This window comes from Scyliorhinus torazame, chromosome 13 (assembly GCF_047496885.1).
Source record: "Scyliorhinus torazame isolate Kashiwa2021f chromosome 13, sScyTor2.1, whole genome shotgun sequence".
In the NCBI taxonomy this organism is placed as follows: domain Eukaryota; kingdom Metazoa; phylum Chordata; class Chondrichthyes; order Carcharhiniformes; family Scyliorhinidae; genus Scyliorhinus; species Scyliorhinus torazame.
In genome coordinates, this window is record NC_092719.1 from 86,407,214 (window position 1) to 86,421,234 (window position 14,021).

Sequence of the window (14,021 nt, forward strand, 5' to 3'; positions counted from 1 at the left end):
CGCCCCAGAGTCTTAACGTAGAAATTTATTGTAATTTACTTACTTGCACTGCTTAGTAAACATTCTTGTGGTTATTTGGTTCTTGTTGTACCTCGCCTCTGCATTAGTGGCTGGGCTTCTCACAGTGATCATTAGCCAAGGCCTCTGAGGGTAGCTCTTGTCTCTGAGGAGGCATCTGTTTTCACTCTGTGGGGGAATGGACACATTTGGGAGCTGTGACCGTTGCAGAATGGAGATTTCATGGCACTTGCTAGGATTTCTTGCATTGACATTCATTGTTTTTTTAGAAAATATTTTATTGAAGCATTTGTAATTTTCACAGTTTAACACATTACGTGTGTTGTTCAAGAAATGTTAAAGAAAGAAAAATAAAAGCAACCTACAGAACAACGCCCCCTACTCTCCCCGCACTATTCCCTAGCTACCCGTAAACTATATTCTCTGTCCTGTTGTAACATTGCCATGCCTCCTGTGCCCCCCTCGGTACTGCTGACGTTCAATTCTCCTTGAAGTAGTCTATGAACGGCTGCCATCTCAGGGTGAACCCTTGAATTGATCCTCTCAAAGCGAATTTAATATGTACATAGTTTGCCGGGCTACCCCCATACCGCCCACATCTGTCCTCCACCTCCTCAAAGAACCTGCTCATCCGGGCTATAGTCATGTGGGCCCTGTGGACCACCTTGAACTGGATCAAGCTAAGTCTGGCACACAACGAGGCTGAATTGACTCTCTTCTGGGCTTTTTCCCACAGCTCGAATTCTATCCCCTCACCCAGCTCCTCTTCACCTCCCTGATGGGGGCCCCTTCCCACTCCATCAACTCCTTGTATATCTACGAGACCTTCCCCTCTCCAACCTCTGTTTTTGACATCACCTTATCTTGTAACCCCCCTCGGGGAGGTGAGGGAAGCCAGGAACCTGGAGGTACCGAAACCCGTTCCCGCCCGGCAACTCAAACGCTCCTCTAGTGCTTCCAAGGTAGGGAAACCCTCCTGATTGAATAGGTGCCCAAATCTTTGAATCCCTGCCCGCCGCCATCCCCTATAGCCCCAATCCAGTCCCCCCAGGGCAAACTGGTGATTGTTACAAATCGGTGACCACACTGACACCCCCTCCAATCTCATGTGTTGCCTCCATTGCCCCCACACCCTATGGGCTGCCACCACCACAGGGCTCGTAGATACCGAGCCGGCGAAAACGGCAGGGGCGCCGTCAATAAAGCCTCCGAACCCATACCCTTACAGCATGCCACATCCGCTCACTCCCACACTGACCCCTCCCCCACTACACCCTTCCTGACCATCGATATGTTGGCTGCCCAGTAATAGTTAATAAAGCCCGGGAGGGCCAAGCCCCCCTCTCCGCGACCCCGTTCCAGGAGTGCCTTCTTTACTCTGAGTTTTACCCGCCCATACAAAACCCGATATCACCGCGTTAATTTTCCTGAAAAAAGCCTTTGGGATAAAAATCGGAAGACATTGAAAAAAGAAGAGCAGTCTCGGAAGGGCCGTCATATTTACCGTCTGGACCCTCCCCGCCAGCGTCAGCGGGAGCATGCCCCATCTGCGAAAATCCCTTTTCATTTGATCCACCGCTTTGATTTAACTTATGAAGCTGCCTCCAATCCTTAGCCACTTGAATCCCCAGATATCTAAAACTCCTCTCAACCACTCTGAACGGCAACTCCCTCAGCCTCCTTTCCTGCCCCCGTGCCTGGATCACAAACATCTTGCTCTTTCCTATATTTAACTTGTAACCTGAAAACCGTCCAAATTCTCCTAGTATCTCCATGATTTCGGCCATCCCCCCACCGGGTCTGTGACATAGAGCAACAAATCGTCCGCATATAGAGACACTCTGTGCTCCACCACCCCACCCCCCCCCCCCCCCCCCCCCCCACCCCCCCACCCCCCCCTCTCACTATCTCCCGCCAGGCAATTGATGATCTAAGGGCCATTGCCAAGGGCTCTATGGCCAAGGCAAACGTAAATGGGGAGAGCGGTCATCCCTATCTTGTCCCCCTGCAGACACTAAAATACTCTGACTGGACTCGGTTGGTTCTTACATTTGCCACCGAGACCTGATATAACAGCCAGACCCAATCCACAAATCCCCGTCCGAACCCAAACCTGCCTAAAATGTCCCATAGGTACTTCCACTCCACCCGGTCGAAAGCCTTCTCCGTGTCCATGGCTATTACCACCTCAACATCGCGCCCCTCCGCTGGCATAATTATAACATTAAGAAGCCGTCTAATATTGGACATCAGGTGCCTGCCCTTCACAAATCCTGCCTGATCCTCCTCGATTACCTTCCGGGACGCAATCCTCTATTTGAGTGGCAAAGATCTTTGCCAACAATTTAGTATCAATGTTCAGCAGGGAAATTGGCCTGTACGATCCACAGTTCTCCGGGTCCTTATCTCGTTTCAAGATGAGAGAAATTGATGCCTGTGGTAGCGTTGGGGGGAGCACACCCAGCTCCCGAGACTCGTTAAAAGCCTTAACCAGGAGCGGCCCCAGTAACCCAGAGAACCTCTTATAAAATTCCACTGGGAATCCATCAGGTCCTGGGGCCTTCCCGATTGCATTGCCCCCAATCCGTCTATCACCTCCCCCAGCCAAATTGGGCCCCTCAGGTCTTCCACCAGCTCGTCATCTACCTTCGGGAACTCTAGCCTCTCTAGGAATTGATTCATACCCGCCTTCACGACTGGAGATTCCGACTCATATAGCCGTCTATAAAATTCACGGAACACGTCATTAACCGCCCCCGGGTCTATCACTACCTTCCCCCTCATATCCTTTATTTTCCCTATTTCTCTCGCCGCCGCCTGCTTCCTCAGCTGATGTGCCATCATCTGCCTAGCTTTCTCCCCATATTCATAAATTACCCCTTTTGCCCTCCTCAACTGTCCCTCCGCCTTACCTGTAGAAAGGAGCCCAAATTCCATTTGGAGTCTCTGACGCTCCCTCAAAAGCTCCTCATTCGCAGACTCTGCATACCTCCTATCCACCTGTAAGAATTCTCCTACCAATCTGTCCCGCTCCGCCTGCTCAGTTTTCCCCCTCTGAGTTTGAATCGAAATAAATTCCCCTCTGATAACTGCCTTCAATGCCTCCCAAACCACTCCTGCCGCAGTCTTTCCCGTATCGTTTTTTATATTGGCCTCCCTCACTTACTCACAGATCTTATCGTCCGCTAGCAGCCCAGCATCTAATCTCCACTGTGGGCGCTGAGACTTTCCCGTGCTTGCCTGTATGTGGCCCATTTGCTGAGTACTTAGTGTCCTCCACCCCCGCTAACAGTGTTTTATTGAGTACAAAGAAATCTATTCTGGAGTATACCTTCTGCACATGGAGTTAAATGAATATTCCTTGCTCCTTGGCCTCCCAAATCTCCACGGATTCACCCCTCCCATGCGCTCCATGAACCCCCACAATTCCTTCGCCATTGCTGATACTTTCCCTGACCGAGAACTTGACCGGTCCAATCTCATATCCAGGACTGTGTTGAAATCACCCCCCATAACCAGCCGATGTGAGTCCAGGTCAGGGATCTTTCCCAGCATCTGCCTAACAAATGCGACATCATCCCAGTTTTGGGCATATATATTTACCAGCACCGCTGCTATTCCCTCGAGCTTCCCACTGACCATCATAAATCTACCCCCCGGGTCTGCCTCTATCCTCCCCACCTCAAATGCCACCCTCTTGTTAATCAGGATGGCCACCCCCTTTGTTTTAAAGTCCAGCCCCGAATGATCCCTGTCTGATCCATCCCTTCTTCTATCTGAATTGGTCTCCCAGCTTCAAGTGCGTCTCCTGTAGCATGGCCACATCCGCTTTTAACAGTCTCAGGTGTGCGAACACACGGGCCCTTTTGACCGGCCCATTCAGTCCACGAACATTCCACGTAACCAGTCTGGTCGGGGGGGTTCTCGCCTTCCCTGTCGCTCAGCCATGACCTTTCCTAGGCCAGCCTTTAGCCCATGCCCCGCACCTGCCTTGGTCCGCCCCTTGGCAGCTACCACCCTCTGCTCTGCATCTCCAATCCCCCAAAAGTCTCTTACTCGTCAGCAGTCCCCCCCCCCCACTCCATATCTCCTCAGCTCTCCCCCCACTTTGCTCCCGTTAACTAGCTATCCAACTAGCTTGGCAGCTCTCGCACCTGGAGCCTAGCATCCTACCACTTGCCGGATGTCCTCCCTCCTATTTAACATAAGTTGTCAACACAATGACATCAAACACAGAACGCAAACAAACAATCCCCCAAGGCCCAGGTGCAGAGGCCCTCCCTTAACAGAATCTTATCTATCCCATCATCTTCAAACAGAACCACAACAATAGAAGAGACATCAAACTGGGTTGGGAAAAAAAATTATACATGCAGAAACTCAACCATCCTTTTTTCCAGAGAAAAAAACATCGCAACTCAAAACTCTTTTCACTGCAATTCGGCACATGCAACAACATATCAAAATCAAATCAAGCAGAAAAAGGCTTTCTCCTCCCGAAAGTCGCAACTTAAATTCCAGAATTGAAAGATTGAGATTTTTCCAGACAGAGAAGGAAAGAACCGCACAAAACTTTTTTTCTCCCCCCACCCCCCCCTCCCCACCCTTTCTTATAAAAAAACTCAGTCCACCACAGTTTAGGTTTTAAAGTCCTTGTGCATCCATCAAGTTCTTGCTCTTCTTAAAGACCTCCACCTCTTCCAATGGACCGAATGGCCTCCTTCTGCACTGTAAATTCTATGGTTCTGGCGAGCCAAAGTATATCTCCCGGTTCTCGTAGGTCACTCAGAGACGGGTCGGGTAGAGCAGTCCAAATTTTATGTCTTTCCCATACAGGGCCGCCTTGACTTTATTAAAACTTGCCCTCCTCTTTGCAAGCTCTGCTCCCCAATCCTGATACACCCGGATCTCTGACTCTTCCCAGGTGCACCGTTTTGTCTGCCTAGCCCACTTCATAATACGTTCCTTATCCAGGAACCTATTCAGCCGTACCACAATCGCCCTCGGGGGGCTCACGACCCTGGGGCTTGTGCATAAGAGCCCTATGGGCCCGGTCCACCTCCAACGTCTTGAGGAATGAACCTTCCCCCATCAGCTTCTCCAACATCTTCCCCACATATGCACCAACATCTGATCCCTCCTTTCCCTCTGGCAGACCGACGATCTGGATATACTGCCTGCGAGAACGATATTCCACGTCTTCCACCTTCTCCAACAGCCGCTTCTTCCGCTCCTGTAGAATACCAATTTCCATTGCCATCGCTGTGGACTCCTCCTCTCGTTCTGTCGCCTGCTCCTGCAGCTTTTGAATCTCCTGTCCCTGAGTCTTCACTTTCTCCTCCACCCGGTCAACCACCCCCTTAATCGAGGCCACCACCTGGATCAGGTCCTCAGCACACTCCTTGTGATGCTGGGCGAACTTCCCATCCAAGTATTTGACCAACTGGTCCATCGTCAATTGGGCAGACGCGGCCGAACTTTGCCTCGTTGTCATTGAACCCGCTGTTTTCTGAGTTTTGTTTCCATCCATCTTTTGATTTCTTCTTTACCGACTATTTTTTGGGTGCGATTCCATAAATTGGGGGTCGTCTCCTTGTCCTCTCACTTTTATCAACTTATGTTGAGAAATTCCCATGAAAATCCAGCTTAAAAGCCATTAAAAGACCACTAGAGGCGAGAGCTGCTAAATGTGCAACCGTTCACTCCATGGCCACCACCGGAGGTCCTTACATAGACATTCATGATAATATTCTGGTAGTCATATTTGAGCTGAACATAGAGGGCATGGATTCCCTCCTGATTGATGAATGCCACATGTATGCAGTCAAGGCTTTCTGTACCTGTGGTAATCCAGCCACTGCAGCAGTTGCAAAAGTTACCTGTGTCTGATTGGTCTCATCACTGTCATGAGAGACAGAAGTGGTGACCTTGGCATTGTGGCATTCGTCATTTGTGTGTAGCAGAATATCATATCCTGGAGGTGTTTTCAGCAGATTCCTGTCAGGAGGCTGAGGCAAAGAAATTCAGGAATGTGGTGACCTTGATAGTCACTCACAATATGTATCACATCGCCTTCTTGGAAGAAGGTGTTGTTGCACTCGGCTGCAGATCTCAGCGATGACTTGTCATGAAAGTCTGAGGCACTGTTTCTCCATCATGTTGAGGACGCTGGTCCTCTGTCTATGCTGGGGGGGTATTTCTTCCTTTCAACTGGAACTCTGTGTCAACCCTTGCTGCCCTACTAAGTGGATGTGGCCGTGGAGAAGGCAACTATTGTTGGCATTGTTGCTGCTCCTGGTGCTGCTTTGTCAACCTAAAATTGTAAGAAATAACAGTACGCCAGTCAGCCCTTTGAACCTAGTTTGCCATTCAAAAAGGCCATAGCTGATCTGATTGTAGCTTTAAGTCAACCTTCTTGTCGGTCTCCCATAACCCTTGGCTCGCTTGTCTTAAATGAGAGACTCCTTATTTTTAAATTGTGCTCTCTCATTCTAGAATCCCCCACGAGGGGAAACATCCTCTCAGCATCAAGCTCCCTCAGAATCTTATGTTTCAAATTGAGGGGGAGGTGTAGTGGTAATGTCAGTGGACAAATAATCCAGAGACTCAAGTAAAAGTGATGGTCACCATGAAACTAAATCAATTGTTATGAATACTTATCGAGGTCACGAATGTTCTTTTGGGAAGGAAATCTGTTCTCCTAATTCAGTTGGGTCTATATGTTACTCCAGACCCCTGCAATGTGGTTGACTCTTTCCTTTTCTCTTGAGGGCAATTAGGGATGGGCAACAAATCCAAATGTACGAATGTACTGATTTCTCTTTATCCACTCTACTTGTTACATCCTCAAAGAATTATAATAAATTTGTCAAACTTGATTTCCCTTTCATAAAACCATGTTGGCTCTGCCTGATTGAATTAGAATTTCCTAAATGCTGACTACAACATCCTTAATCATGGATTTCAAGGGCAGCACGGTGGCGCAGTGGTTAGCGCTGCTGCCTCATGGCGCCGAGATCCCAGGTTCGATCTCTGGGTCACTGTCCGTGTAGACGTGTTTACGTGGGTTTCGCCCCCACAACCCAAAGATGTGCAGGGTAGGTGAATTGGCCACGTTAAATTGCCCGTAATTGGAAAACATTTATTGGGTACTCTAAATTTTTTTTTTAAATCATGGATTTCAGCATTTCCCAATGACAAATGTTAAGGTACAGAAAATATATGGCACAGAAACAGGCCATTCATCCCAACCACGCTATGCTGGTGATAATGTTGCACTTTTCATATCTAACTTTATCATCATAACCTTCTGTTCCCTCCTCCTCCTTTAAATGGTTTTATAAAATGGCCTTAACTACATCTATACAATTTACTTCAACCACTCCCTGAGGTAGTGTAGGAATCTGTAATTTATGGGATCTTAACCTGTCGAACTACGCCAAGTTTGGGGGAAGCTTAGTTGATGAATCAAAGTCCTGGCGCAATACGACAAGTTGTAAGATTTGTACTATTTTTGGACTATGCCAAGTTGTTCGATTCTTTGTATTATTCGACTGTGTAAAGTTGAAGGAATTTATATCATTTCCACTATACGGTTACCAGTAGCACTTTGCGAATACTGGGACTCAGCAGAAATTTGCAGTTAAAACTTCTCGGGTGCCAAAAATAATTGTTTTATTTGTAGTTGCTTGATTACAATTTGAAAGTAATTTAAAAGGCAATTCGTAGACAATTCGAAGCTTTCAGAGAATTACAGACATTATCTTTTTTGCTTAGGCAGACAGCTCGAAAGTAACTTTTAAACGGTCAAAGTCTGGCAATGAAACATGAAAAGAGAGAGAGAGCTAATCTTCAGCTAAACTCAAAGTCAAAAGTAGACTAACAGACTGACAGAACCCCCAAAAGACATCTCTAAAATGGCGGGCGGAAACTTTTCAGTTATACACTTTCATATCTGTCTGAAGTCATCTAATCACACCCCAATATAATCCTAATTGGTTTGGGTTAGACTCAAACACATTTGATTTGATGGCAAGCCGTCCATCTTCAATGTGCAACATCAACTTTTTAATTGTTTCATGTCTACATGTTATGGAATGTGATATTCTGCTAATCTTTACCAGCAATAGACTGGTTGTAAGCTGGCTTGGCTAATGTAACAATTGAGACTTCATATCGAGAAAGATTGAGTAAAATATATATGATTCAATGCTCTTATAAACTGCATTGGACTCTTGCCACCTCGTTGCCATGGAACTCAGTCCTTGTCCTTGACAATTAGCACAAGCAGTGTCAAATTGTCTTGCAACTGTGCTGTTATAATCTTATAATGGAATTTTATGCTGTTTCATGTATCATATTGAAGTTCTGAATTTATGTGTGCTGAAATTCTCATTTTTAAAATGAGTACTTAAACAGCTATCTTTTACCTATACTAGTTGTATTCGAAATACCTGGCTTCTACAGGTAGCCTCCAGATATGCTCTTTCCCACACGAGGAAACATTCTCTCTGTCTCTACTCCATCAACATTTTTATAATATTAAGTACCTCTGTTTGGTTACCCCTGAACCTTCTGTTCTCAAGAGAAAACAGACCAAGCATGTTAGCCCTTTCCCGATGTGTATCGGGTTATGATCCCAGTTGATGTTATAACTGGACAGAAAGGTCCCAGAATGGAATCCTGGCTCAAAAGACCATGGGCGGGATTCTCCAATAATGGGGCTGTGTCCCCACGCCGGCGTGAAAAACGGTGCCAACCACTCCGGCATCAACGGTCCCCGATAATGGGGAACGTTCCCCTTCCTAGGGGGCGAGGTCGGCGCCGGAGTGGTCCCCGCAGCTCCAGCTGGCGTGGAATGGCCGGCGTGATTCCGCGCATGCGCGGGGATTCCCTTCTCCGCGCCGGCCAACGGCAACATGGCGGAGCCCTACAGGGGCCCGGTGTAGCGCACAAAGACTCCGTGAGACGAATAGAGTGAAGTCGATGAGGCTTTATTAAGCGTGTCTGTTCCCCCGCAGCTCGATAGTAAACTGGCCTGCGGGGGAAGACTCCGGCTTCTTATACTTCGCCTTCAGGGCGGAGCTTGAGGTCAACGGCCAACCAGGACCCGGGATCTGTCAGCCAATGACATTAGGGCTTCCAGTCCCACATGACCCCCAATACATACTACCACACCCGGCATTGAGGAACATAGGCCCCCACGGAACCAGCCCGCCCAACGATCGGTAGCCCCAGATCGTGGGTCAAGCCACTGTGGGGGACTCCCCAGGGTCGGATCCCCCCCGCCCCCCCCCTCCAGGACGGCCCCCACGCACACACCTTCCATGTCCCGCCGTGTGGGACCCGAGTAACCCACGCAGGCAGGTCCCGGCCTAATTCGGCAGGCACTTGGCCGTCGGGGTCCGGAGAAGCGACGGGAGGGGAGGGGGGTGCTTTCAACGGCCCCCGACCGGAGCGGCGTGAATCCCGCGGACGCCCGAGAATCGGCGGGGGAGAATTGGGAAGCCGGCGTCGGAGCGCGATTCTCGCGTCCCCCCCGGGGATTCTCCGATCTGCCGCAGGGTCGGAGAATCCCGGCCCATAACGTTTACTTTTCTTTGCACAAAACATGGAAGAACAGAGTTACAGGACAACTAATTAGTTTCAACAACAAAAAAACATTTATTAAACATGAATAATTTGGATTATAATACAATACTCCTTTACTCCCCCTTTATTTTAACAATTCTACACAAATTTTAGGATTACCATGGATTACAAAGTACATCTTCAGTTACAATCGCCTCATTAACACAAAGTCCCTTTAAGCACACACAAGATGACTGTAATCAAATACACACACTCCACTCTGAACCCAAGTTAGTGACTGTGGTTTTCCACTCAGAACCCCCCCAAGATGATAGTAACATGAGAGTTTCCAAACTCGACTATGTTTGAAAATCTTCTCTCGTAATAATGCTATAGGTTTACCCTTCCAGGCACAGAAACATCAAATTAAACACACTTAAACTGAGGGCGCGATTCTCCACTCCCACGCCGGTTGGGAGAATTGCCTGGGCCGCCAAAATTTCCGGGGACGCCGGTCCGACGCCCTCCCGCGATTCTCCCAAGCGGCGGGAAGGCCCGGTCGAGTTTCGCGGGTCGCAGGCCGGAGAATCGCCGGAGACACCCAAAACGGCGATTCTCCGGCACCCCCGCTATTCTGAGGCCCGGATGGGCCGAACGGCCAGGCCAAAACGGCGGGTTCCCCCCGGCGCCGTCCACACCTGGTCGCTGCAGTCGTGGGCGGTGCGTGAACGCTGGGGGGGGGGGGGGGGGGCGGCGAGGGGGGATCCTGCACCGGGCTTTACCTGGAATGTGGGGTGGCCCGCGATCGGTGCCCACCGATCGTCGGGCCGTCCTCTCTGAAGGAGGACCTCCTTCCTTCCGCGGCCCCGCAAGATCCGTCACCCATCTTCTTGCGGGGCGGACTTAGAGAGGACGGCAACCACGCATGCGCGGTTGACACTCGTTATGCAGCGCCGGCCGCGTCATCTATGCGGCGCCGCTTTTACGCGGGCGACAAGGCCTGGCGCGTGTAGATGACGCGGCCCCGATCCTGGCCCATTGTCAGGGCCTGAATCAGTCGGGGCCGTTCCGCGCCGTCGTGAACCTCGACGGCGTTCACGATGGCGCGGCCACTTCGGCGTGGGAGTGGAGAATCCCGCCCTATACCTTATTTTGAATATTTACCAATACAAATATGAATCTATTTAAAACTACCATTGTTTTTCTGACAATACCCACGCATTTCTGGTAATGTCCTCTGTAAATCTTCCCTGCAACTTCCCCAGTGCCTCCATATCCTTCTTTATTAAATGGGGACCAGAACTGCATGCAGTATTCTTTAGTGTGACTTTATTTTTAAAATTATTTTGCAAAATGTGGATGTCGCTGGCTAGGCAAGCATTTATTTCCCATCCTTAATAGGCCTTGAGATGGTGTTGGTGAGTTGGTTTGTTCAACTGCTGCAGCCCATCTGTCGTAGGTACATCCACAGTGCTGTTAGGGAGGGGATCCATGATTTGAGCCCAGCTGCAGTGAAGGAACGGTGATATATTTCCAATTCAGAATGGTATGCAGCTTGAAGCAGAACTTGCAGATGGTGGTGTTCCCGTGCATCTGCTACCCTCGTCCTTCTTAGTGGTAGAGGTTGTGGGGTTGGAAGGTGCTACCAAAGGAGCTTTGGTAAATTGCTGCAGTGCATCTTGTAGATGCTACACAGTGCTGTCACTGTGTGTCATCAATGAAGGGAGTGAATGTTTAAGTGATGGATTGGCTGGCTGCTTGTCCTAGGTCATGTTGAGCTTCTTGAGTGGGAGCTGCACTCATCCCATGAAATGATTATACTCCTGACTTATGCCCTGTAGATGGTGGACGGGCTTTGAGAAGTCAGGAGGTGAGTTACTCCCCACAGAACTTCCAGCCTCTGACCTGTTCTTATTGCCACAGTATTTAAATGGCTGGTCCAGTTCAATTTCCGGTCAATGGTAAGCCCCTCGGTCATGGTCTACGCAGGTACCAATGAAATGAAAAAAAAATGAAAATCGCTTGTTGTCACAAGTAAGCTTCAAATGACATTACTGTGAAAATCCCCTCGTCGCCACATTCCGGCGCCTGTTCGGGGAGGCTGGTACGGGACATAGGACAAATATGAGATGCTAAGCATCAAATTAAGAAGCACAAAGGTAATAATTTCTGGATTATGACCTGAGCCCCGTGCAGATTGGCATGGGGCAAATAAGATTAGAGAAATGAATGTGGCGCACTGGCACAGTGGTTAGCACAGCACCAGGGACCTATGTTCAATTCCGGCCTCTGGTAACTATCTATTGTTATGGGTCAGGGTTTAGAGAACCCCAAAGTGTATCATGGAGTTCACCTGACCACAACTTTTAATAGATTGTGGTATGGGGAGCACACGGCCCACTCTACAGGTGTGGTACAGCAGAAAATGGACAAGTATTTCTTTAAAACAAAACAATGTTTATTCTATGAACGCAAGTTAACTTTTTTAAAACAAACAGTGAACATCTAAGCAACCATTAATCCAAAGACTACAACACTAAGTAACTCTGAAAGCTGTCCTTTTAACATCCAAAAGACTAACAAACCTTCAAACAGGAGCACATTAGGTTTACATTCAATACTGAGACCTTTTACAATTCTGAGTTCACCAAGTGATCCATAGATAGGCTTTGGATGGCAGAGGTCAACTGTACAGCTCTTTGTTTAAACTTCAGATGCAGCTCACTGAAAAACACAGACACACCCAAGCTTTTCTCAAACTGAAACTAAAAAGCAGAAGTAGAGCTCAGCTCCACCCACACTCTGACATCACTCCAGTAACATGAGCAGCTCCATTTCTTAAAGGTACTCTCACATGACACTATGTGGAGTTGGCACTTTCTTCTTTTATATGCATGGGTTTCCTCCAGGTCCACTGGTTCCCTCCCAGAGTCCAAAGATGTGCAGATTAGGTGGATTGCGATGCTAAATTGCCCCTTACTGTTCTAAAGGTTAGGTGGGGTTATGGGCTAGGGTAAGGGAGTGAGCCTAGGTGGGGGGGCTCTTTCAGAGGGCAGGTGAAGACTCGATGGCCCGAATAGCCTCCTTCTTCACTGTAGGGATTCTATGATTCTTGAATGCGTGACTCAGAGACTGGTGTGGGTGAAGTAGGTTCTGGTTTGTGAGGCACTGGCACTAGTACTCTAGAAATTGTGATCTGTACCGTTGGAATGGTCTATACCTGAACTGGGCTGGTGCTAATGTCCAAGCGAGCTGCATAACTAGGGAAGTAGGGAGAGTTTTAAACTGAATAGTGGTGGCAAAGGATCCATTTGGGGATGATGATGTATTCCAAAGAGCAGAGACCAGGTAAGAGAGGAAGGCACTAATTTGGGAATTGATAAACAGACTGAGGCAGGGAGGGACAGAGAGTACAAATCGAAAATCAGCAGGTAAGACTAGATGTTGGAAAAATAATGGAAGTACATACTGAAAAAAAAAGTGATAGCGCAAATAGAAATTAATAGTTACGATCTGATAGTTGTTACAGATACATAGGTACAGGATGACACAGATTTGGACCTGAATCTTAAAGGTTATGTGACATTGAGGAAGAACTGGAAGTTAAGAAAAGCTGTAGGGGTGGCTCCGTCAGTTAATGAATGTATCAGAGTGGGATGATCTAAGTTCAGGAGACCAGGAGGTAGAAGCAGTTTGGGTTGAGATGAGAAATGATAAAGGCAAGAAGTCACATGTGGGAGTGGTGTACCGGCCTCCTAATTGTAACTACATGGTAGGGCAAAGTATAAAATAAAAGATAATGGGAGCTTGTCAAAAAGGTACGATTTACCAGTGGATTCACTGTACTTAGATTCCAGAAGTATTTGATAAAGTGCCACACCAAAGGTTATTGCAAAAAATAAGACATGGTGTGGAGCGTAACATTTTCGCATGGATACAAGATTGACTGGGCAGCATGGCAGCACAGTGGTTAGCACAGTTGCTTCACAGCTCCAGGGTCCCAGATTCGCTTCCCGGCTTGGGTCACTGTCTGTGCGGAGTCTGCACGTTCTCCCCGTGTCTGCGTGGATTTCCTCCGGGTGCTCCGGTTTCCTCCCACAGTCCTAGGATATGCAGGTTAGGTGGATTGGCCATGATGAATTGCCCTTAGTGTCCAAAAAAGGTAAGGTGGGGTTACTGGGTTACGGGGATAGGGTGACGGTGTGGGCTTAAGTAGGGTGCTCTTTCCAGAACCGGTGCAGACTTGATGGGCCAAATGGCCTCCTTTTGTAAATTCTTTGATTCTATCTAACCGGAAACAGAATTGCCATAAATGGGTCTTTTTCAGGTTGGCGGGATGTAACAAGTGGTGTGCCACAGGGATCAGCGCTGGGGCCTCAACCTTTTACAATTTATATAAGTAACTTGGATGAAGGAACTGAAGGTGTAGTTGC

General features: G+C 48.3%; 1 protein-coding gene across 2 annotated transcripts in view; it reads left to right on the forward strand.

The window, feature by feature from the left end:
* Window positions 1–14,021, forward strand: part of LOC140388177 (cilia- and flagella-associated protein 54-like) — a 948,449-nt gene that overhangs the window by 113,438 nt on the left and 820,990 nt on the right. The window lies entirely within an intron of this gene.